The sequence below is a fragment of the Cervus canadensis genome, chromosome 27, assembly GCF_019320065.1.
Source record: "Cervus canadensis isolate Bull #8, Minnesota chromosome 27, ASM1932006v1, whole genome shotgun sequence".
NCBI classification, from domain to species: Eukaryota; Metazoa; Chordata; class Mammalia; order Artiodactyla; family Cervidae; genus Cervus; species Cervus canadensis.
The window spans coordinates 36,831,522-36,858,357 of NC_057412.1; the positions used below are offsets into that span (position 1 = coordinate 36,831,522).

General features: G+C 37.5%; 1 long non-coding RNA gene across 1 annotated transcript in view; it reads right to left on the reverse strand.

Moving 5' to 3' along the window:
• Positions 1-26,836, reverse strand: part of LOC122428779 — a 54,542-nt gene that overhangs the window by 14,795 nt on the left and 12,911 nt on the right. The window contains exons 2-3 of the long non-coding RNA XR_006265816.1: positions 19,859-19,968; positions 19,429-19,581 (exon numbers count right to left, since the gene is read on the reverse strand). This is a non-coding gene — a long non-coding RNA (uncharacterized LOC122428779). The remainder of the gene's footprint in view (positions 1-19,428; positions 19,582-19,858; positions 19,969-26,836) is intronic.

A 26,836-nucleotide genomic window follows, 5' to 3' on the forward strand; every position in this document is an offset into this window, starting at 1 on the left:
TAGAGGTTGAACTCCCTCCTTTTCCTCCCTAACACAATGGCCCAAGCATCACTATTCTGAAAGTTTCCAAAAGCCTGGTGCAAATAGACAACAATATACTTCTCCTATCTTTATCTTTTTATACAATTCTCAAGTCTGTGACATTCTTAAAGACTCTTTAACAATATTGATACTGAAATGTTTGCAGTATCTTTGTGTGCTCTTTATTAGTAAAATTTATTTAAGTGTAGTAAGTACATTGTATTCTTAAAAGTTATCTCTTTGGTTTGGGGATTTTTTTTCATAAGCATGGAATCTATAAACCTAATTAAAACACACACACATACACACACACACACACACACACACACAGATAAAGAAAAGTACTAGGGATGCTGGAGCAACTTTGAGGAGATATTCCACGTCCAAGGGCAAAGGAGAAGCCCTAGTCTGATGGTGGGGGGGGGGGGGTAAAACTGCATTTAGAATCAAACCCCATACCCACCAGAGGCACTCAGAGGGCTCAAACATACCTTGTGCACACCAGGACCCAGAGACCCCACAGAGACTGAGACAAAACTATATTTGGGTGTCTCCTTAGGAGGTACAGGTCAGCAGTGGGCCGCTGCGGGGCCAGGACTCTGGGTGCAGTAGACCTGGGTGGCATAAGCCCTATGGGAGGAGGTCATCATTAACCCCACCATAGAGCCACCAGAACTTACACAGGACTGGGGAAACAGACTCTGGGAGGGCACAAACAAAACCCTGTGTGCACCAGGACCCAGGAGAAAGGAGCAGTGACCCCACAAGACACTGACCCAGACTTACCCGTGAGTGTCCAGGAGTCTCTGGTGGAGGCATGGGTCAGCGGTGGCCTGCTGCAGGGCTGGGGGCACTGAGTGTAGCAGTGCATGCATGGGACCTTTTGAAGAAGGTCACCATTATCTTCATTACCTGCACCATAGTGTGGCCTCAGGTCAAATAATAGGGAGGAAACACAGCCCCACACTTCTACAGAAAATTAGATTAAAGATTTACTGATCATGGCCTTGCCCATCAAAACAAGACCCAGCTTCCCCCTGAGTCAGTCTCCACCCTTCAGGAAGCTTCCATAAGCCTCTTATCCTTCTCCATCAGAGGGCAGACAGACTGAAAACATCACAGAAAACTAACCAATCTGATCACATGGACCACAGCCTTGTCTAACTCAATGAAACTATGAGCCATGCCTTGTAGAGCCACCCAAGATGGACGGGTCATGGTGGAGAGTTCTGACAAAACATGGTCCACTGGAGAAGGGAATGGCAAACCACTTCAGTATTCTTGCCTTGGGAACCCCATGAACAGTATGAAAAGGCAAAAAGATAGGACATTGAAAGATGAACTCCCCTGGTCGCTAGGGGCCCAATATGCTACTGGAGATCAGTGGAGAAATAACACCAGAAAGAAAGAAGAGACAGAGCCAATGGAAAAACAACAATGAGACGTGGATGTGACTGGTGATGGAAGTAAGTCAGATGCTGTGAAGAACAATATTGTATAGGAACCTGGAATGTTAGGTCCATGAATCAAAGCAAATTGGAAGTGGTCAAACAGGAGACAGCAAGAGTGAACATCGACATTTTAGGAGTCAGCAACCTAAAATGCACTGGAATGGGTGAATTTAACTCAGTTGACCATTATATCTACTACTGTGGGCAGGAATTCCTTGGAAGAAATGGAGTAGCCATCTTAGTCAACAAAAGAGTCCAAAGTGCAGTACTTGGATGCAATCTCAAAAACGACAGAATGATCTCTGTTCATTTTCAAGGCAAACCATTCAATATCACAGAAATCCAAGTCTATGCCCCAACCTTCAGTAATACTGAAGCTGAAGTTGAATGGTTCTATGAAGACCTACTAGGCCTTCTAGAACTAACACTCAATAAAAGATTTATTTTTGTTATAGGGGACTGGAATGCAAAAGTAGGAAAAGTCAAGAAATACCTGGAGTAATGGGAAAATCTGACCTTGGAGTATAGAATTAAGCAGGGCAAAGGCAAACAGAGTTTTGCAAGAGGACACACTGGTCATAGCAAACACCCTCTTCCAACAACACAAGGTAAAACTCCACACATGGACATCACCAGATGGTCAATACTGAAATCAGATTGATTATATTCTTTGCAGCCAAAGATGGAGAAGCTCTATAGAATCATCAAAAACAAGACCGGGAGCCGACTGTGACTCAGATCAGTTCAGCTCAGTCAACCAGTCATGTCTGACTCTTTGCGACCCCATGTGCTGCAGCACGCCAGGCCTCCCATTCCATCAGCAACTACCAGAGTACACTCAAACTCATGTCCATCGAGTCAGTGAAGCCATGCGGCCATCTCATCCTCTATCATCCCTTTCTCCTCTCGCCTTCAATCTTTCCCAGCGTCAGGGTCTTTTCTAATGAATCACTTCTTCACATCAGGTGGCCAATGTATGGAAGTTTCAGCTTCAGCATCAGTCCTTCCAATGAATATTCAGGACTGATTTCCTTTAGGATGGACTGGTTGGATCTCCTTGTAGTCCAAGGGACTCTCAAGAGTCTTCTCCAACACCACAGTTCAAAAGCATCGATTCTTCTGCTCTCAGTTTTCTTTTTAGTCCAACTCTCACATTCATACATGACCACTGGAAAAACCATAGCCTTGACTAGATGGACCTTCATTGGCCAAGCAATGCCTCTGCATTTTAATATGCTGTTTAGGTTGGTCATAACTTTTCTTCCAAGGAGCAAGTGTTTTTTAAATTTATGGCTGCAGTCACCATCTGCAGTAGTATTGTAGCCAAAAATAAATAAATAAATAAATTCTGTCACTGTTTCCACTGTTTTCTCATCTAGTTGCCATGAAGTGATGGGACTAGATGCTATGATCTTAGTTTCCTGAATGTTGAGCATTGAGCCAACTCTTTCATTCTCCTCTTTCACTTTCATCGAGAGGCTTTTTAGTTCTTCTTCACTTTCTGCCATAAGGGTCGTGTCATCTGAATACCTGTGGCTATTGATATTTCTCCTGGCAATCTGATTCCAGCTTGTGCTTCTTCCAGCCCAGCGTTTCTCATGATGTACTCTGCATATAAGTTAAATAAGCAGGGTGACAATATATAGCCTTGACATACTCCTGTTCCTATTTGGAACCAGTCTGTTGTTCCATATCCCGTTGTAACTGTTGCTTCCTGACCTGCATATAGATTTCTCAAGAGTCAAGTTAGGTGGTCAGGTATTCCCATCTCTTCAGATCATGAACTCCTTATTGACAAATTCAGACTTAGATTGAAGAAAGTAGTGACAACCACTAGACCATTTAGTTATGACCTAAATCAAATCCCTTACAACTATACAGTGGAAGTAACAAATAGATTCAAGGGATTAGATCTGATAGACAGAGTGCCTGAAGAACTATGGACAGAGGCTGATGATATTATGCAGGAGGCAGTGATCAAGACCATCCCCAAGAGAAGAAATGCAAAAAGGCAAAATGGTTGTCTGAGGAGGCCTTACAAATATGTAAGAAAACAAGAGAAGTGAAAGGCAAAGGAGAAAAGGAAAGATATATCCATCTGAATGCAGAGTTCCAAAGAGTAGCAAGGAGAGATAAGAAAGCCTTCCTCAGTGATCAGTGCAAAGAAGTAGAGGAAAGCATTAGAATGGGAAAGACTAGAGATCTCTTCAAGAAAATGAGAGATACCAAAGGAACATTTCACGCAAAGATGGGCACCATAAAGGACAGAAATGTTATGGACCTAACAGAAGCAGAAAATATTAAGAAGAGGTGGCAAGAATACACAGAACTGTTCAAAAAAGATCTCCACGACCCAGATAATAATGATGATATGATCACTCACCTAGAGCCAGACAACCTGGAATGTGAAGTCAAGAGGGCCTTAGGAAGCATCGCTATGACCAAAGCTAGTGGAGGTGATGGAATTCCAGTGGAGCTATTTCAAATCCAAAAAGATGATGTTGTGAAAGACCTGCACTCAATATGCCAGCAAATTTGAAAAACTCAGCAGTGGCCACAGGACTGGAAATTTCACTTTTCGTTCTAATCCCGAAGAAAGGAAATGCCAAAGAATGCTCAAACTACCATACAATTGCACTCATCTCAGACGCTAGCAAAGTAATGCTCAAAATTCTCCAAGACAGGCTTCAACAGTACATGAACCGTGAACTTCCAGAATTTTAAGCTGTATTTAGAAAAGGCAGAGGAGCTGGAGATCAAATGGCCAATATCTGTTGTATTATCATAAAAGTGAAAGAATTACAGAACAACATCTACTTCTGCTTTATTGACTATGTCGAAGCCTTTGACTGTGTGGATCACCACAAACTGTGGAAAATTCTTCAAATGATGGGAATACCAGACCACCTTACCTGCCTCCTGAGAAATCCATATGCAGGTAAAGAAGCAACAGTTACAACTGGACATGGAACAACAGACTGGTTACAAATCAGGATAGGAGTACATCAAGGCTTTATATTGTCACCCTGCTTATTTAACTTATATGCAGAGTACATCATGAGAGATGCTGGACTTGATGAAGCACAAACTGGAATCAAGATTTCTGGGAGAAATATCAATAACCTCAAATATGCAGATGACATCACCCAGTGGCAGAAAGTGAAGAACTAAAGTGCCTACTGATGAAAGTGAAGGAGGAAAGTGAAAAAGTTGGCTTGGAACTCAATATTCAGAAAACTAAGAACATGGCATCTGGTCCAACCACTTCATGGCAAATAGATAGGAAACAGAGGAAACAGTGACAGACTTTATTTTGGGGAGCTCCAAAATCACTGCAGATGGTGACTGAAACCATGAAACTAAAAGACACTTGATCCTTGGAAGAAAAGCTATGACCAACCTAGACAGCTTATTAAAAAGCAGAGACATTACTTTGCCAACAAAGGTCCGTCTAGTCAAGGCTACGGTTTTTCCAGTAGCTGTGTTTGGATGTAAGAATTGGACTATAAAAAAGCTGAGCACTGAAGTATTGGTGCTTTTGAACTGTCATGTGGAGAAGACTCTTGAAAGTCCCTTGGACTGCAAGGAGATCCAACCAGTCCATCCTAAAGGAAATCAGTCCTGAATATTCATTGGAAGGACTGATACCAAAGCTGGAACTCTAGCATTTTGGCCACCTGATGCAAAGAACTGACTCATTGGAAATGATCCTGATGTTGTGAAACATTGAAGGCAGGAGGAGAAGGGGACAACAGAGGATGAGATGGTTGGATGGCATCGCTGACTTAATGGACATGAGTTTGAGTAAACTCCGGAAGTTGGTGATGGACTGGGAGGCCTGGCGTGCTGCAGGCCATGGTATTGCAAAGAGCTGGACATGACTGAGCGACTGAACTGAACTGAATTTAATAATATCAGCATTTTAAAGCAACAAAAGCATTTATCTGCATTTAATGTATAAAATTACTATTTAACTATATGATAAGGAAACCAGATTTATTTATATACATACATATTCTTATCCAGGGCTTCCCAGGTGGCACTTGTAGTAAAGAACCTGCCTGCCCATACAGGAGACATAAGTTTGGATCCCTGGGTCAGTAAGGCCCCCTGGAGGAGGGCATGGCAATCCACACCAGTATTCTTGCCTGGAGATTCCCATGGACAGAGGAACCTGGTGGGCTGTAGTCCATAGGGTCGCACAGAGCTGGACACAACAGAAGTGATTTAGCATGCATGCATATTCTTACCCTTGTGAAAACGTATGGAATGTATGCTTTCTTTGTAGACTCCTCAGATTAAAGACAGGAAAACAGGCACAGAATATCATTACAAGATCTTTATTGTCCTTTGTGGTAACTGATCAATGGAGAGTGTTTCCTTCTTTAAAAAACCGGTAGTGAACATATACCTTCTTTCTAAGTAAGGAAAATAGCTTGGTATTCTATTTATACTCAGCAACTTCTCTAATAACATTGAAAGTAGCTAATGTTTATTTAGAGGATAATAAATAAAAGTACCATATGTTTTAACCACAACAGAATATAAAACGAGTCCAAAAAATGGTTTCAATATTACTATTATATCTGATCCCCAAGAAAATAATGTATTACTATGTTAAACATATACAACCACCTCCATCTTCGGCTTTCGCAATGGATGCAGATACCGATCTGTCACTCTTTTTGACACAGCACTGGCAGCAGCCCTATCCAACAGAATGATGAAAACCTAATGCAATCGGAATTCCTAATCTCCCTGCAATCACATATTCTTTCACTGACGCTCTGCCAGGAAGCATTTCCTCTGAGAACAATGCTCAAATGTTCCATTACAGAACTCAAAACCACTTAAACTCATAGCATTTTAGATACCCACATTTACACTAAACTTGAAAGACTGAAGTGGAATTCATGTGTGGGATCTGAGCCTCAAAAACTAATTATAAACATTTTCTTTTTTCTATTTTGAAAATTAAATGCTCCATGGGTGAGACCATTGGTTTTGTAATCAAGTTTGATTTAGTTTTCTCATTTCTTTTGGGACCCTGTGCTTTTGCGGGATGCCATGAATATATGAATAAAAGGCGAGAATACAGGGCTCACCTGCTTTAAAAGATTGTGCCTGAGTGTGTGTGACACTGTGTCTACAACTGCATATGCACATGTGTGTGTGTGTGTAAATATGTCTCTCATTCTGTAGTGATTTGCTCGCTATATTATTAGATGATAACATGTTAGATTTGTCATTTTTTTTTTTTTTTTTAGATCACTTGAGTGCATTCAAAGACAATGTTGCAAGTTATTTAGTCATGTTGGACTCTTTGTGACCCCATGCACCATACAGTCCATGGAATTCTCCAGGCCAGAATACTGGAGTGGGTAGCCTTTCCCTTCTCCAGGGGATCTTCTCAACCCAGGGATCGAACCCAGGTCTCCTGCATTGTGGGCAGATTCTTTACCAGCTGAGTTATAAAGGAAGCCCAAGACAAGCTTGGACCACACTTAAATTCTTCTAAAACAAACTAAACTGAACTTGTGCTAAATAAGTTTTCCCTTAAATACTAAATGAAAGTGACTTTTTAGACGTTCCCATTTTAAAAGAGCTTCTTTTATCATTATTTTACTTTGCAAATAGAGAACTAACAAACTCTCTCCATTTCCTCAAGGAATCACCCAGTAAGTTTTTTGCCTTGGATCCCAGAAAAAGATTTTAAAGCAAGGGTCAACACATATTTTTTTTCCCTCTAAAAAACCAGCTAGGAAATATTTTTATGACTTGTGGTCAGAAGTCTCTGTTTCACCTACTAAACTTTGCCAGGGCAGCATGAAAGCAGGGATGGTTATGTTCCATTAAAGCTTTATTTACAAATGAAGAGGTGAGCTAGACTTGGCCTGAGGGCTCTGGATTGCCAATTACCATCTAAAAGTAGGAAGGAACCTATGCAAATTGTGGCAAGGTTTAATGTGTCAAATCTAAATATTCTCCATTAATAATAGACTATGTAAGCATGCATAATAAACCTGCTTTTATTAATAACTGTGTATATTAACATTGAAGCCTATTAATCCGAAAAGGACACAGTCACAAAACATTTTAGCAATCATTGGAAATCACTCTGTATAACAGTATTTCTACTTAATTTTTAAATAAAAACAAAGATAAAATAAAAACAAAGAACAGAAGAAATTATAATGTTGATATAAATTCCAGTTTTCACACTTTTTTATGAGGTTCTCACACTTTTTAGATTTCATAGGTTTTCTACTTAGATCTGAAAAATGTTCTCAAAGTACTAAAATAGCATTTGTCAGTGGATTAGAATTTTTTTCACATACACACTATATTTCTCTTTAAAAATTGAAGATGTGATCTACAGCTATATGTTAAAAGGAGATCTAATTCAATACAATAAAAATTTACCTCAGAATATACATTTTTAAAGCTGGCTGTGTCCATGGATCAGAAGAATCAATGTAGTGAAAATGAGTATACTACCCAAAGGAATCTATAGATTCAATGCAATCCCTATCAAGCTACAAATGGTATTTTTCAGACTAGAAGAAATAATTTCACAATTTGTATGGAAATACAAAAAAACTCAAATAGCCAAAGCAATCTTGAGAAAGAAGAATGGAACTGGAGAAATCAACCTGCCTGACTTCAGGCTCTACTACAAAGCTACAGTCATCAAGACAGTATGGTACTGGCACAAAAACAGCAATATAGATCAATGAAACAAAAAGAAAGCCCAGAGATAAATCCACGCATCTATGGACACTTTAATCTTTGACAAAGGAGGCAAGAATATACAGTGGAGAAAAGACAACCTCTCTAACAAGTGGTGCTGGGAAAACTGGTCAACCACTTGTAAAAGAATGAAACTAGAACACTTTCTAACACCATACACTAAAATAAACTCAAAATAGATTAAAGATCTACACGTGAGACCAGAAACTATAAAACTGCTAGAGGAAAACAAAGGCAAAACACTCTCTGACATAAATCACAGCAGAATCCTCTATGACCCATCTCCCAGAATATTGGAAATAAAAGCAAAAATAAACAAATGGGACCTAATTACAATTAAAAGCTTCTGCACAAAAAAGGAAACTATAAGCAAGGTGAAAAGACAGCCTTCAGAATGGGAGAAAATAATAGCAAACGAAGCAATGGACAAAGAATTAATCTCAAAAATACACAAGCAACTCTTGCAGCTCAATTCCAGAAAAATAAATGACCCAATCAAAAAAATGGGTCAAAGAACCAAACAGACATTTCTCCAAAGAAGACATACAGATGACTAACAAACACATGAAAAGATGCTCAACATCACTCATTATCAGAGAAATGCAGATCAAAACCACAATGAGGTACCATTTCATGGCAGTCAGAATGGCTGCTATCCAAAAGTCTACAAGCAATTAAATGCTGGAGAGGGTGTGGAGAAAAGGGAACCCTCTTACACTGTTGGTGGGAATGCAAACTAGTACAGCTACTATGGAGAACAGTGTGGAGATTCCTTAAAAAACTGGAAATAGAACTGCCATATGACCCAGCAATCCCACAGCTGGGCATACACACTGAGGAAACCAGAACTGAAAGAGACACGTGTACCCCAATATTCATCACAGCACTGTTTATAATAGCCAAGATATGGAAGCAACCTAGATGCCCATCAGCAGACAAATGGATAAGAAAGCCATGGTACATACACACAATGGAGTATTACTCAGCCATTAAAAATAATACATTTGAATCAGTTCTAATGAGGTGGATGAAACTGGAGCCTATTATACAGAGTGAAGTAAGCCAGAAAGAAAAATACCAATACAGTATAATAACGCATATATATGGAATTTAGAAAGATGGTAATGATAACCCTGTATGTGAGACAGCAAAGGAGACACAGATGTATTGAACAGTCTTTTGGACTCTGTGGGAGAGGGCGAGGGTGGGATGATTTGGGAGAATGGCATTGAAACATGTATATTATCATATATGAAATGAATCGCCAGTCCAGGTTTGATGAATGATACAGGGTCCTCAGGGCTGGTGCACTGGGATGACCCAGAGGGATGAGATGTGGAGGAAGGTGGGTGGGGGGTTCAGGATGGGGAACACATGTACACTCATGGCAGATTCATGTCAATGTATGGCAAAAACCACTACAATATTGCAAAGTAATTAGCCTTCAATTAAAATAAATGAACTTATATTTTTTCAAAAAAGAATTGATAAAACACATACTCTTTGATGTCCAGGTATTTTCACTCAGCATAAAATTTAAGAGATTTATTCTAGTTACTGTGTATATAGATAGCATGCTTATCGTAGGATAGTATTGTATTGCATGGGTATAACACAATTTGTTTTCAACTCACATTTTGACAGCTAACACGATTGTTTCCAGTTTCAGGCTACTGTGAATAAAGTTGCTGTGACTACCTGAGTTCAAATGTTTTGTAGGCTTTGGAGCAAAATACAGCACTTCAGTACTACACTGAGGGTCCATTTCAAGATAAAGCACAAAAACAAGCCACAGAATTGATTTTGCAAAGGACATTTATAGTATGAGAACAGAAACAAAAATGCAATACATGATATTGTTGAACCTCAGCTGGCAAAGTGCCAACCTTCCTGTTGGGATTCAATCCAGGATAAGAAGAGATATCAGAGTGCTTGCCTCCTCTCACCTTCTCCCCACCACATTTACAGGGGAAAGGCCATGTGAGGACACACACAGCAAGGAAGTGGCTATCTACTACCCAGAGAGAGTGCTCTTCCCTAGACACTGACCTTGCTGGCACCAAGTTCTTATTGTTTAAACTGCCCAGTTTAAAGTATTTTGTCGTGGCAGCCTGAACTGACCAACAAAAACAGGATGAGTTCTCAACTGTTTTGATACTTTGCACAAGTTCACCAATGCCCCTGAAAGAGCTGCATGTATTGCTTTTGATGTTACAAATAAATTTGAGAGTAGGTAAATTTGCAAATAGGGAATCCACAAATAATCAGGATCCTCTGTGTGTGTCTCTGTGTCTCTCTTGGATAGAAACTTAGAATGGGATTGAATTGCCAAGTCATATGGTCAACATATGTTTAATTTTTTATAAGCTGCCAGAGTGTTTTTCAATTTATATTTCAATCAGTAGAGTATGAAATTTCTACCTGCTCTGAATGCTCCCATACATTTGATATTGTCAGTCTTTTCCAGTTTTGTGATTAAAGTATATGTGTGTGTTATGTCATCATAATGTTTTATTTTACAAGTTTATTGGTATTTATTTTGCATACGCAAACCCTGCCTGTGTGCACAGTATATTACACTTTTGAGAAATCAACTTTATTGAGACACATTATATAATTAAATGCATCCATTTCCAGTGTACAGTTGAATGAGTTTTGATAAATATACGATCCCATGAAACCACTGTCGCGATATCAGACACAGCCATCACCATCAGACGTTTTCTTATTATCCTTTGTTCCCTTAGTTTCCATCCAGAAGGTCAAGGTATCCCATTCTTCTTTTGGAAATGATATGGTATCTTTGGAATGTTTTTATTTTATTTTATCTTTTTTGTGTAGATCTATGTGCCATTCATTCCAAGGTATGTTTTTTGTTGTTGTGTGATTAGGGTTATGATTTGTTTTCTTCCATATGAATATCTGTTGTTCATGCAACTAATACTGAAAAGATGATCACTCTTTCCTTCCTTAGAACTTTATCAACATTCAATTGTGTGGGTTTATTTCTTGATTCTAATTATTTTTCCTTTACCTATTTATCTATCATTATTCCAGGGCCATGTGTTCTTGAATATTTAAGTGCAGAGAAAGACAAAACTCAAGTAATGAAGTGACACGTTCATGTTGGAAGTGGTGTAAAATTCTATGATTTCATTAAATAATATAAATTCAACTAACAATTTTGGAATGCTTACTTTGTTTCAGCTACTTTGTTCTACACTGAGGGTGAAAAAAGAAAACCTTATTTTTCAAGATCTCATAATCTAAATACAATATAAACAAGAAATGTTAAAAGAGAAATGTAGTCAAAATAGGACAAAAACAAGAAAAGCAAGACTTGAATTTATCTGTGCAAAGCAGAAATGCTTACAAGACTAATTATAGCCATAGTGGGATTCTCCATTCTCTTCTTATCACACAGTAATTCAAAGGCACAATAAGGTTATCATACTTGTTCATTTTGCTGAATAATAAAAAATTTTGGTGCAAGGGGACCAAACAGCAAACATATTTGTTTCAATATGTTCATTAAGATGGTTACAGATATAATTTAATTCAATAGTGAATCAATTAAGAAAAGTAAATGCATTTTTAAAAACTAGGTGACAAAAATTAATAAAAATTAATGTCTTATTGGTTATGTCTGTTGCAATGGTGAAGAAAGGTAGTTGTCAAAGAAGGGTGTAACTGGGTGACTAGATGAACTAGGTTGTCATAACTTAGATTATATATATGAGAAGAAATTGATGCAAATAGTTGATAAGTTAGACCATCATCAGTTGAAATTCTTAAGGTATTTATAGGAAGGCCATTAGGTCATTATAATTAAGTGCTTGGGAAAGACAGGCAGCCTTTTAAATGCCAGTGATGCATCCCTAATCACATATTCTGGAAATTATCACATTAAATAAATGAACTGGATCATGAATGCATTATGTCTATATTAAAAAACACTGTCTTTGAAAGACTTACATGAACATTTAGATAGATAGTACTTCACAATTCTATCAATAATGTATTATTATTTAATTTGAATGCATATGTGCAGTTAACTTATTCATGAACATTCTCTGAGATGAAGACGTCCTCATAATTGATCCAACTATAAAAGTCATAGAAAGATGGAAAATATTTTCATAGTGGTTCACAATATCATCTATCTCAAGGTCAATTTTTTTCATCAGTTATGGTTATTACTAGAGGGATTCAATTACAGAATTGATTGAACACCTGCACGAATAGAGAATAATTTTAAAATATTTTGATTCTTTAAAGGTACCCATGTACCCTATATTAATGAATAAATGGAATAATTTTTAGTAAAACAAGTGTATAATTCAGGATCTTTGAATTTCATAAAGAAACATTATTTTTCTACATGTCTGTAACCACTGCAACCAAAGAATATAAACATTACTTCAATGACCAACACTGAATATCTTTGGTTTTGATACTGTCTAATAGTATCCCACAAGAATGATTTATCTATTATGTTCCTATTCTAGATACACAGGAAGGATGTAAAAAATGGTAACTGTAATTCAACAATTATTTCTCCATTTGTGTTCAACTTTGTAATTGAATCAATCCATGTCATTTGTTTCCTGCATATCTATTTCAGACTATTTCAGACCCTCGGCAGACTCTACATTTTAATCCACCATTGGATTAGTTTTAATAACAATTAAAAAAAGAAAATATTTATGGAAAAATGATGATGTACCAAGTATTCTGGTCAACATTTTGATTAATTCATAACTCTCCAAAATGGGCTGTTCCATCTCTAGCGATATGTAAATAGTTATTTTAAAAAACTGTGTCTTGCATAATCATAAAAGACTCAATTCCAGGTATACAACTTTCAAAGGTATTAGTCCCTAAAACTACTATTTCTCTAAACATCTATGTTTAAGCTCATTCCCCCATCTTCCTTCTTCTTTCACAATAGTCTTTTCCCATATTTGGGAAAAAAAAAAGTAGAATTTCTCACTGACTATTAATTCTGTGGCTTCCCAGGTGGCACAGTGGTAAAGAATCTGCCTGCCAATGCAGGAGTCACAAGAGTAAAGATTCAATCACTGGGTTGAGAAGATCCTCTGGAGAAGGAAATGACAACTCACTCCAGTATTCTTGCCAGAGAAATCCCGTGGACAAAGGCTACAGTCCATGGGGCTGCAAAACATCAGACAACTGAGCATGCACATGCATGTAAATTCTATAATGGTTCACAAACAGAATATTTCAAAATATTAGTATTTATATTAAGAAATAAAAATAAGAACTAATTTTTTCAAATCAGATAAAGTGCAGTTATTATCATCAAAAATTTTTGATAGAGGACCTAAAAATTATCAGCTAATAGGTTGTTGAAAAAATAACTGAGCACTAGAAAAACCATTTCTCCTACCACACACAGAAAAAGTACCCAACAAAATCATGGCTTTTCTTTAACCTATTATGGAGTTAAGGTCATAGGAAGTAATTTATCCTGAAATTTGAATAAATACATATTCTTTTTTAAGATATTGAGGCAAAGATTCCAGGTACCATAAGTGCTAGTAGAAATAATGCAACTAAAATTGCTAACAAATTGCTGTAAGTTAAATGCAGACTAGCATGGGAGAGTAGAAATCCTAGGAAGCACAAACTCAAAAAGAAATTCACTCCTATTCATTGGCTCTTATCTACAAACTTCTCCACTTCCTCACAAGAAACATTAGTGGTAGGAGAGAGTCCCTTGTGCAGACCTGTGAGAGGAGAACATCAGCCTCTGGAGGAAAATAACAAGCTCTACCCTGTATCCTCACTTTTTCCTCCCCTATAGAGCTTTAAACCACTAGGCAGCAAATTGTCAGCCTAAAGGCAGAGGGGGAAGATCCATTGTAGTAGGAGTGCGTGGGGGGACAAAATTGGAAAGGGGCAGGAAACCCTCTATGAACAAGACACTTGGAGGCATCCAAGTTATCCAACCATTGTACATGTACAGGATAAATCAGAAAGTCTCACTGTCAAGATTCAGAGACACAACTCTGAATACAACTTTGCTGCTGCTGCTGCTGCTGCTAAGTCACTTCAGTCGTGTCCGACTCTGTGTGGCCCCATAGACAGCAGCCCACCAGGCTCCCCCGTCCCTGGGATTCTCCAGGCAAGAACACTGGAGTGGGTTGCCATTTCCTTCTCCAAGAATACAACTTTAGGCTAAATTAAACAATAGAAAACACTCTGCTCCTCTCACCCTACAACTAAATGCCTAGCAAGCATCAGGAAATATTCAACCACTAGTGGGAATTTAAGAGAATGAAGAGAGAATCTTTCCAAAGAGCAGGCACATGGGGAAAGCCTAAAGCAAGGGGTAAAATGAGACCATTAAGTAAAACTCTTAAGGAATGAGCCCCAATCACAGCATGAGGTAAACCCAGAGGATTTGAAGCTGGTGGTACATTGAGAATAATGTACAACCAAATCTATACCCAGAAAATATCCTCTTGTGCTATTCTCCATTTAGACTATAACTTAACAGATGAGTGTAGATACCAGGAAACCAAATGGTCCATTATTAGGAACTGGAAGCTCCTGAAGCTGTGTGAGTCTTAAAGAAAAATGGATCAAATCTAATCGATCTAAGTTTTATTTAAGAATTATTTTATTTATTTAAGAATCTAAAAGAAAGAAGTGCAAATCAAATCCAAAACAAGCATAAAGAAATATTAAAGAACAATCTATTAATAAAATTTTAAAAAAACTTAAAAAATAGAGTTAATAAAACCAAAAACTGGTTATTTGAAAATATCACTAATACTGATAGAATTCTCACTATGAATAGAAATGCACAGTCACACAAATTACAAATATTAGGAAGGAAGAAGGAGAAATCACATCATACATTACTAATATTAAAAGGATAATAAGAGAATATATTCCTCCACCTGTGATTGTTACACCCCCAATAAACACACTGTAAATTGAAAATATCATAAGTTGAAAAAGCATGAGATAAGCTTAACTTAATGAATATCATAGCTTATCATGTTGTTGTTGTTTAGATGCTAAATCATGCCCGATTCTCTTGTGACCCCATGGACTGTAGCAACCAGGCTCCTCTGTCCCTGGAATTTCCCAGGCAAGAATACTGGAGTGGGTTGCTACTTCCTTCTCCAGGGGTTCTTCCCAGCCCAAAGATTGAACCCATGTCTCCTGCATTTGCAGGAAGATTCCTTACCACTGAGCCACCAGGGAAGCCCTAGCTTAGCCTAGCCTATCCTAAAAGTACTTGTAACACTTGTATTAGCCTAAAATTTGGCAAATATAATTTAAAGCCTATTTTATTATGAAGTGTTGAATAACTCATGTAATTTATTGAACGACACATTGAAAGTGAAAAACAGGATGATTGTATAGGTAAAGAATAGTTGTAAGAGGATTGGTTGTTTTCTCTTATGATCGAGTGGCTGACTGGGAGCTGCCACTGCCCTGCATCACAAGTGAGTATCATACTGCATATCATTAGTCTGGGAAAAGATAAAAACTCAAAATGTGAAGCATGGTTGTTACTGAGTGAATATGACTTTTGCACCATCATAAAATCAAAAAGTTGTTAGTTCAACCACTGCAAGTCAGAGACAGTTTGTATTATAAACAAATTTATGCCCATAAACTTGAAAATTTAGATGAGATTCTATAATTTATTGAAAGATTCAAACTAGCAAGCATTATCCAAGGAGAAATAATAATCTGAATAATTTCATATATATGAAAGCCATTGAATCTATAGCTTTAAAATATTCAGAGTAAGAAAACTCTAAGCTCTGATGACTTTCCTGATGAGTTCCACCAAACATTTAAAGAAGAAATAACAATTTTATATAAACTCTTCAAAAAAATGAAAAGGGAGGATTTTTTCCATATTATTTCAGAAGATTATCATACCTTAACTAAAAAAAATAAGGAAAAAAATTACAGATTGATGTACTTAGTGAACACACTTTCAAAATTATTCATTAAAATAAGCAATATATAAAATATAAAATCTAGCAATATGTAAAATACAATACATACACCAACACCATAAATCAATTTTTGGTTTATCCCAGGAACATAAGGCTGATTCAACACCTGGATATTAATGTAATTCACCATATTAACAGACAAAAGATGAAAACCAATATCCTATTAGATTCAGTAAAGTTCTGTAATAAAATCCAACATTTACTCAAGATAAAAAGTCTAGGCAGGAAAGAAAAAGTCTAGGCAGCCTAGAAGTACGAGAGCAATCTCAACCTGATAAATCAAAAATAATAACATACACACAAAGACTACAGCTAATAAAACAATTAATAATAAAAGACTAGACAGTTTTTCCCAAAGCTTGAAACAAGGTGAAGATACCTTCTCTCACCACTAAATAAATACCTATTTTTAATATCATACTGGAGGCCCAGGTTGATAGAATCAAGCAAGAAACATAAATGTCAGATGTACTTACTGGAAAGAAGAAAGATTAAAACTTCCTATTCACAGATAAGTTATATAGAACATGCCACAGGATCCACCCAAAAGCTTTATTTGAATAATAAGAAAGTTTAATAATTTCATAGCATGCAAAGTCAATATGCAAAAATTTATTATGTTTTAAACACTGACAATGACTGACTAAAAATTAAAGATTTTATTTTATCATTTCCTATAATACCAGTACCATGAAAGACTTAGTTATAAGTCTATTAAGATATGTGCAAAGATCTGTATGCTGAAAATCACAGAACACTGGTTGAAAGAAATCAAAGGAGATTTAAATAAATAGAGATGTGCACTGTCTTCATGGATTGAAAGTCTCCATAGTGAGAAAATATCAGTATGAGCAATATGAACTATTGCAATTCCAGTAAAAATCTAGGCTGGATTTCTTTTTACAGAAATCAATAATCTTTTCAAAAATAGCTAGAATAGCCAAAATATATTGAAAAAGGACAAAGCTGTAGTGCTTAAACTATAAGATACCAAGATGTAATCTAAAGCTGTGGTACATAAGACAGTTTGTATTGGCAAAAGGATAGATACACAGACCAATAAAATAGAATAAAGAATCTATAAATAAACTCACATTCAAGTTTTCACTTCTAATTTTGCCTTTCTTGGTAAGAAGTTGGAAATAAACATCATGATAAACTGTTAAAGACTGCTTTAACCTCAGTCGGAGATATTCCTCACTGAAAGATACTTAACACATATATGGATATTTTTGTATGTTTGAAAGATTTCTAAGAAAACTATATGGCATTATATCTACATCTTGCACTTAATAGATTTTAATTAAATAATAACAATAGTCAAATATGCAGTCTTTTCTATCTTAAAAAATAAATCTAAAAGTCATTTTTCAACATTCCCCTTTACTAAATGAATTTTAAGTTATCCATATTACTAAGTCAATATTAAACTGAAGTTTAACTGTAGACAATTTAAAATTATCTTGAGAGTAAGTGGAAAACAAATGAACAAACAGAAAAGATCCTGCAACCTTTAAACAATAATTAAAATTTGAAGTCTTGAAAGTGGGTAGAAGAAAACACTTTGCTTTTAAACATTATTTTGTTAAATATGATGTACAAATCATAATATACTCTTATCACAGTATGAAAAGAAATCTATTTGTTTATGTCAAATTTGAATTTCAAGAACAGACTACTTATTGAACATCGAATGTCAGAGCTGATATAAAACAAATATGGAAAGGTCTCTCTAAATGTCACACCCTATTTTTTTCAAACCAGAATTAGATTAATTTAGCTCATTAATAAACTGATGATATTTTACACAGCAACAATTTGTATAGAATATCAAATTCACTTCATAGTGTGCAAAGAAGTAGAAATATAATTTGCCTTTTAAAAGTAGATCATTCGCATTACAGTATTACATACTAATTTCCTTTTAAATGCCTACTTGAATAATAGAAAGTTTCCAAAGGCAAAAACTTTCTTTAAATTTACATATCACAAAACATAATTTGACAGAAAATGACCATTAGTAAATGCAAAATTAATTTTTAGGCGAATCTTATTTTTGCTGTTTTCACTCCAATTTTGAAGAGACTCTAGAATTGACATTTTTAATGCATGCAAAGCTTTCTAGAGTAATATGTTTTTATTTCTTAACTGCTTAAATAAAAGCAAAATCTGTGAACATTAGTAAAAAGGAGGATAGCCTGGTTTACTATTTGTGCAGTTTTATCAAAAATCACATATCATAGTTGTTTTAATTAGAAAGCTGAAAGATTTGACATAAACCTTAAGCAAGCATCCCTGGGACTTTACATAATTTCACCTCTTTAATTCATCTTTATAAAATACAATCTATACTTTTTAAACATTTTTTCTTACTGAATTTATAATTTTTAAGAAGAAATATACTGTGTCAATATAATGTACAGTTTTTAGGAAGAAGCCATTTTTATGCCTCCATTAGTCAAAAAATTTTATTATTTCAAAACCACATGATTCTTCTAAGCGAAGCTTTCATAGGATGTAGAGAATTTCCAGGATAAAATAATAACAATAGAATCAAAAGGTAAGAAAGTGATTTAAAGGTCATCCTGAACATCTTTCAAAGGAGTTAATGACTTTTCAGGCTTTTTTCCCTCAAGTGAAATCAATCTCTAATTGATCCACACATTTGTGTGCAGTTGATGGAAATGATCATTCCTATCTCTGTGTTATAAATGGCAATCTTGCCTTTTCTGCTTTCATTATTCTAAAAAACCTATGTGTGAATCAACTATATATTTTGGATGATAACTTTCATTATATTTCTTTTTAAAATATTTATATTTGCAATGAGTAATTCTTATATTCTATGATTAAAAATTTTCTTAGAGATAGTTCTAGCTAAATTTGATATTTTTATTATTTTTCTGTGTCCTATATACAAGCTGGGCTTCCCTTGTTTATAGGACAGTGGTCTTCCCAGTGGTAAAGAATCTGCCTGTCAATGCAGGAGACTCAAGTTCAATCTCTGGGTTGGGAAGATCCCCTGGAGGAGAAAACAGCAATCCACTTCAGTATTCTTGCCTGGGAAATCCCATGGACAGAGGAGCCTGGCGGGCTACAGTCCACAGGGTCACAAAGAGTCAGACACAACTTAGCAGCTAAACGGCAACAGCGTACACAAACAGAATGCCTAGCACAGGCCCCAGCACTTAGCATACCTGAGAAGGAAGAAAGTCCCAGCTGGCACCATCTACCGGACAAGTATTTTCCAAGCCTTCCATCCTCTCTAAGAGGCCACTGGTGATTTTGATGTTCATCATGTCATAGACACAAGGACTAAAAAATTCATTGTCATAACATGCGAGAGCCACCTGAGGTTGGACAAGAAAAGACTTAAAGCAGGTAATGCCTCCTTGCCTCCTTTTATGACTACAATTCTGACTTCCATGAGCATTTAACCTTATTCAAGTGTACAGATTTTATATGTAACACTTAGCTCAAAGGAGAAAAGTAATCAACAATATGTATAAAATATGAAGTGTCACTGGGAAAAACATGAGGTGTCTACTACACCTTCATCATTTAAAGTAAATACACCCCTATAATTAAAAACTGAAAAACCTGATGGGCCACTCTGTGGGTTCTAACCTTGAATCCTAGGGCTAAGATCTGCAACTATCTTCAGAAACACATTTTTCTTTAAGCTTATTGTGACTTTCAATATCCATCAAAGTTGGTCTTGATCTTGGATTCATCACCTGGAGAGACAGAGAGAAATTATTCCTTAAACAATTGATCCAAAGATTCCAAAGGATGATGGGGTGGGGGGGGGGGGAGTTTGTGGTCTGATATCTCTAAAAACTTGGGAGAGTGTAGGAACATAAATAGTATTGCAAATTTTATGGAAAAGTTTTAACTGGACCCCATGGTCCATAGTGTATATGGTAAGGGAAATTCCAAATTTGTTTCCTTTGGCCTCTTTCCACCAGGCTGATTGGCAGTTACATTTCTATATTCTTTGATTGCTTAGCAGAATAAATTCACACACAAACACACATAACACACACATACACACACACTTGTGAAGACTTTCATGGGTGCATCAAAAATACTATAGCTTTAAAACATATTGAAGAAAATAAAGATTCTTATAAATGGATTTTAACTGACCATACTCCTGTGAAGTTAACATTTCACATTGTTAGTGTCTAGCAATTAGATATCTATGGATTAGTTTTATGTCTTCCACCAATTAACATAAAACTTAAGATTTCTCTCTATCAAGTTTTGCATCATAAAGTATCATCATTATTAAAAATACAGCTTGTGTCTGTTTAATATTAAGATTATAGGCAGATGCTTTACATGTAAATTTTCTATTTTAGGAATACTAACTGATTACAGTAACTAAGAGTATGCATGCTCAGTCACTTCAGTTGTGTCTGATTCTCAAACTCTGTGGACTGTAGTCCGCCAGGTTCCTCTGTCCATGGAATTCTCCAGGCAAGAATACTGGAATGGGTTGCCATGCCCTCCTCCAGGGGACCTTCCTGACCCAGGGATCAAACCCGTGTCTCTTAAATCTGAATTGGGAGCTGGATTCTTTACCACTAGCCCCACCTGGAAAGCCCAACTAAATAGATAAATTATAATTTTGTCTCAATTTGTTCGATCGTTATCTCATTTACCAAGAGAATATTTGTTCATTCTAACACAGTGATTAAGGATACAAACTTTGTAGCATAGGTTTCAATCCTTTTTTACCTACTTACTGTTCTGGTTCAGTGCTTCTAGGAAGCAGTGGGTAGGAGGGTAGAGAAAGGCTCATATCATATTCCATCTTTGTAGATTATTGGTGAGCATTTGCTGACAGAAATATAATCATGAGAAATGATATAAAATTGAGGGTTTACTGGAGATTTGACCTTACAAAATGTGGGAGCTGATTACACAGGTCACAAGCAGTCACTGCTTCTCAGGTGTTCGTCCTGTAGTCAGCAGAACAAATGGCCCTGAAGGGAAGGTGAATGTAAAGTAGGGATGAAATAAGGGAAAATGGAACTTGCAGGGAGGATCTGGAATCTATGCCTGTCTCCTACTGACTCTGAACCTCTATCCTCATATTGCAGGGGACACACAGGTGAAACTGACACCACAGAGATAAGCAGGAACCAGGAAAATGAAGGGAGAGATTCACAGAACAAGAAGAAGCTGAAAACCTGGCTACTGCTGCCCAAGATGCAAGCCCTGCCTTAAGGCTCAGCAAAGCTAGAGGAGTAAGCCCAGAGGGAACTGGAGAACATAGCGCCCTACACCAAGCTTCCAATCTTTAAAAGAATATGGCTGTCCTTTACACTGCAAATGATGTTCAAAACATCTTCTGTGACTCACTCTATCCTGGAACTATGTAGCAAAGTTTAAGCTTAGAAACCACAGTTTTAGTTTAACTAAGTCCTGCATATTAATTGGAAAGACTGATGCTGAAGCTGAAACTCCAGTACTTTGGTCACCTGATGCAAAGAACCCGACTCACTGGAAAAGATCCTGATGCTGGGAAAGATTGAAGGCAGGAAGAGAAGGGGATGACAGAGGATGATGAAATGGTTGGATGGCATCACCAATGTGATGGACATGAGTTTGAATAGGGTCCAGGAGTTGGTGATGGACAGGGAAGCCTGGCGTGCTGCAGTTCATGGGGTCACAAAGAGACAGACCCAACTGAGTGACTGAATTGAACTGAACTGGAGTTGAAACATTTCAAATCTACCATAGCCCACAGTGCTTCAACATGCCACCTATAAATTTATTATTTTTTTTTATTATTATTTTTTTTTCCAGTGGGTTTTGTCATACATTGATATGAATCAGCCATGGATTTACATGTATTCCCAATCCCGATCCCCCCTCCCACCTCCCTCTCCACCCGATTCCTCTGGGTCTTCCCAGTGCACCAGGCCCGAGCACTTGTCTCATGCATCCCACCTGGGCTGGTGATCTGTTTCACCATAGATAGTATACATGCTGTTCTTTTGAAATATCCCATCCTCACATTCTCCCACAGAGTTCAAAAGTCTGTTCTGTATTTCTGTGTCTCTTTTTCTGTTTTGCATATAGGGTTATCGTTACCATCTTTCTAAATTCCATATATATGTGTTAGTATGCTGTAATGTTCTTTATCTTTCTGGCTTACTTCACTCTGTATAAGGGGCTCCAGTTTCATCCATCTCATTAGGACTGGTTCAAATGAATTCTTTTTAATGGCTGAGTAATATTCCATGGTGTATATGTACCACAGCTTCCTTATCCATTCATCTGCTGATGGGCATCTAGGTTGCTTCCATGTCCTGGCTATTATAAACAGTGCTGCGATGAACATTGGGGTGCACGTGTCTCTTTCAGATCTGGTTTCCTCAGTGTGTATGCCCAGAAGTGGGATTGCTGGGTCATATGGCAGTTCTATTTCCAGTTTTTTAAGAAATCTCCACACTGTTTTCCATAGCGGCTGTACTAGTTTGCATTCCCACCAACAGTGTAAGAGGGTTCCCTTTTCTCCACACCCTCTCCAGCATTTATTGCTTGTAGACTTTTGGATAGCAGCCATCCTGACTGGCGTGTAATGGTACCTCATTGTGGTTTTGATTTGCAGACAGAAATATAGATCAATGGAACAGGATAGAAAGCCCAGAGATAAATCCACGAACCTATGGACACCTTATCTTTGACAAAGGAGGCAAGGATATACAATGGAAAAAAGACAACCTCTTTAACAAGTGGTGCTGGGAAAACTGGTCAACCACTTGTAAAAGAATGAAACTAGAACACTTTCTAACACCATACACAAAAATAAACTCAAAATGGATTAAAGATCTAAATGTAAGACCAGAAACTATAAAACTCCTAGAGGAGAACATAGGCAAAACACTCTCCGACATAAATCACAGCAAGATCCTCTATGACCCACCTCCCAGAATATTGGAAATAAAAGCAAAACTAAACAAATGGGACCTAATGAAACTTAAAAGCTTTTGCACTACAAAGGAAACTATAAGTAAGGTGAAAAGACAGCCCTCAGATTGGGAGAAAATAATAGCAAATGAAGAAACAGACAAAGGATTAATCTCAAAAATATACAAGCAACTCCTGCAGCTCAATTCCAGAAAAATAAATGACCCAATCAAAAAATGGGCCAAAGAATTAAACAGACATTTCTCCAAAGAAGACATACAGATGGCTAACAAACACATGAAAAGATGCTCAACATCACTCATTATAAATTTATTTTTAAAGCCATACTGAACTTCCAAATATAGACAACAATGAAATCTCAATTCCAGATAATATTGACATAACTATCTATTGTGTGAGTGACTCTTTATGACCTTTGTGACCCCATGGACTGTAGGCTGCTAGGCTCCTCTGTCCATAGAATTCTCCAGGCATGAATACTGGAGTGGGTTGCCATTTCCTTCTCCAGGGGATCTTCACAACCCAGGGATCAAACAAAGGTCTCCTACATTGGAGGCAGATTCTTCACCATCTAAGCCACCAGGAAAGCCTACTATTAAGAAACATTTCTAAGTATAAATCAATACTTAGGAAAGTGAAAGTGAAGTCACTCAGTCATGTCTGATTCTTTGCAACCCCATGGACTGTAGCCTACCAGGCTCCTCTGTCCATGGAATTCTCCAGGCAAGAGTACTGGAGTGAGTTGCCATTTCCTTCTCCAGGGGATCTTCCTGACCCAGGGATTGAACCCAGATCTCCTGCCTTGCAGGCAGAAGCTTTACCCTCTGAGCCACCAGGGAAGACAGAAATTTTTCTAAGTATAAAGAAATACTTAGAAAGGTCCACTTGAAAAGTATCAGCAGATACATGCTTGACTTTATCTTATAATCTATAGACAATACATTAAAAAATGTAATAAATCCATGTGCCTTTTCCAAAGGAATACCCAATACAGAAGTAGAAATAAAGTTATAAAAGACAATCATCAATCAGATGAAATACTTTAGGTGAAATTGATCTCTCTGGAAGAGATGGGGACTTGGCAAGTGGTCAGGAAGAAAATACACTATGCTTTTAATTTTGTATGAAAAAAATAGTGTTCAGTTCCATATTGCTGAATATAGTTCTGTTTTTGCTGAATAAATCCTCTACTTCAAATTACTGTCTGAATGCTTTATTAAAACTCCACTTCTGGCCTTTGTTTTGAAATCTGTTACTTTTGTTGCCACCTCCTAATCACTGTTTTCTAAAACTTCTACTTCTTTCCTGCTTTCCCCTGACAGTTTGATTGCCTTCACTCTGTCCTCTGAAGCCTGGATTGCCTTCCCGCTGTCCTCGGAAGTTGCAGCATCCTTCCCATGGTCCATCTAACTCTGGTTGCTCCATGGCCACAGAAAGCTGCCTGTGCTGTGAATCATGCCACTTTTCCTCTACTTCTGTTACTGATGAAGTAGGGATATCAAAACAAACACCCTGCTTTCCCTTGAGAAAGACTGTTCCCTTCACTTTGGAATCAATATCCTCATCCAGTTGCTCTTTAAGTTCTTTGCAAGCATAACTAATGTTTGGCATTTCAGTTGAGCACCACAAGATCATGGTCACAAAGCCTGAAGCTGAGCTGATGAAGGAGCACTGTTCTACTGACATGAAACCGGAAATGTGGGCCAGGGCTCTGCCAGGGCTTCCATGTCTCCCTTCTCCTTGGTCAGCTTCTCAGCTGACTACCTGAAGTGACCAATCACAGTGGGAGGCACAGAGACCAATAGCCTGATGGCATGTTTGCTAGACACTTTTATTATCTATGTTGCAGAAGGAATTCTCTTGAGAGTCCCTTGGACTGCAAGGAGATCACACCTGTCAATCCGAAAGGAAATCAACCCTGAATATTCATTGGAAGGGCCGATGCTGAAGCTGAAGCTCCAATAGTTTGGCCACTTGATGAGAAGAGCTGACTCATTAGAAAAGACCCTGATGTTGGGAAAGATTGAAGACAGGAGGAGAAGTGGATGGCAGAGGACAAGATGGCTGAATGTCATCACTGACTCAATGGACATGAGTTTGAATAAGCTCTGGGAGATGATGAAGGACAGGGAAGCCTGGCATGCTGCGGTCCATGGGGTCACAAAATTTGGACATGACTGAGCAACTGAACAACAAGTCACTGAACTCAGTGTATAAATGTTATGTGTATTCTGACTGCTCCACAGACTAACAGTTCCCTTTCTTTCTACCTGTCCTTGGACCTCCCTATTTCCTGAGACACATTGAAACTAGGCCAATTAATAACCCTACAATGGTCTCAAGTGTTCAAGTAAGAGTTGCAAGACTCTTGTTTTAAGTCAAAAGCTAAAAATGAGTAAGCTTAGTGAGAAAGGTATATCAATAGCTGAGACAGGCCAAAAGCTAGTCCACTTGTGCCAGTTAGACAAGTTATGATTGCAAATAGAAAGTTCTTCAGTGAAGTTAAAAGTGCTGCTCAAATGAACACACAGATGATAAGAAACAGTCTTGTTGCTGACATTAAGTTTTAGTGGTCTGGATTAAAAAGAAGCCAACCACAACATTCTGTTAAGTAGAAACTTAATTCAAAGCAAGATCGTAGCTCTGCTCTTCTTTTTTTTTTTTTGTCCAGCTTCTCCGATTGCTTTTTTTTCAGAATTTTTTTTCATTTATTTTTATTAGTTGGAGGCTAATTACTTCACAACATTGCAGTGGGTTTTGTCATACATTGACATGAATCAGCCATGGAGTTACATGTACTCCCCATCCCAATCCCCCCTCCCACCTCCCTCTCCACCCAATTCCTCTGGTCTTCCAGTGCACCAGGCCCGAGCACTTGTCTCATGCATCCCACCTGGGCTGGTGATCTGTTTCACTATAGATAATATACATGCTGTTCTCTCAAAACATCCCACCCTCGCCTTCTCCCACAGAGTCCAAATGTCTGTTCTGTACATCTGTGTCTCCTTTTCTGTTTTGCATATAGGGTTATCATTACCATCTTTCTAAATTCCATATATATGTGTTAGTATGCTGTAATGTTCTTTATCTTTCTGGCTTACTTCACTCTGTATAATGGGCTACAGTTTCATCCATCTCATTAGAACTGATTCAAATGAATTCTTTTTAATGGCTGAGTAATATTCCATGGTGTGTATGTACCACAGCTTCCTTATCCATTCGTCTGCTGATGGGCATCTAGGTTGCTTCCATGTCCTGGCTATTATAAACAGTGCTGCGATGAACATTGGGGTGCACGTGTCTCTTTCAGATCTGGTTTTCTCAGTGTGTATGCCCAGAAGTGGGATTGCTAGGTCATATGGCAGTTCTATTTCCAGTTTTTTTAAGAAATCTCCACACTGTTCTCCATAGCGGCTGTACTAGTTTGCATTCCCACCAACAGTGTAAGAGGGTTCCCTTTTCTCCACACCCTCTCCAGCATTTATTGCTTGTAGACTTTTGGATAGCAGCCATCCTGACTGGCGTGTAATGGTAACTCATTGTGGTTTTGATTTGCATTTCTCTGATAATGAGTGATGTTGAGCATCTTTTCATGTGTTTGTTAGCCATCTGTATGTCTTCTTTGGAGAAATGTCTGTTTAGTTCTTTGGCCCATTTTTT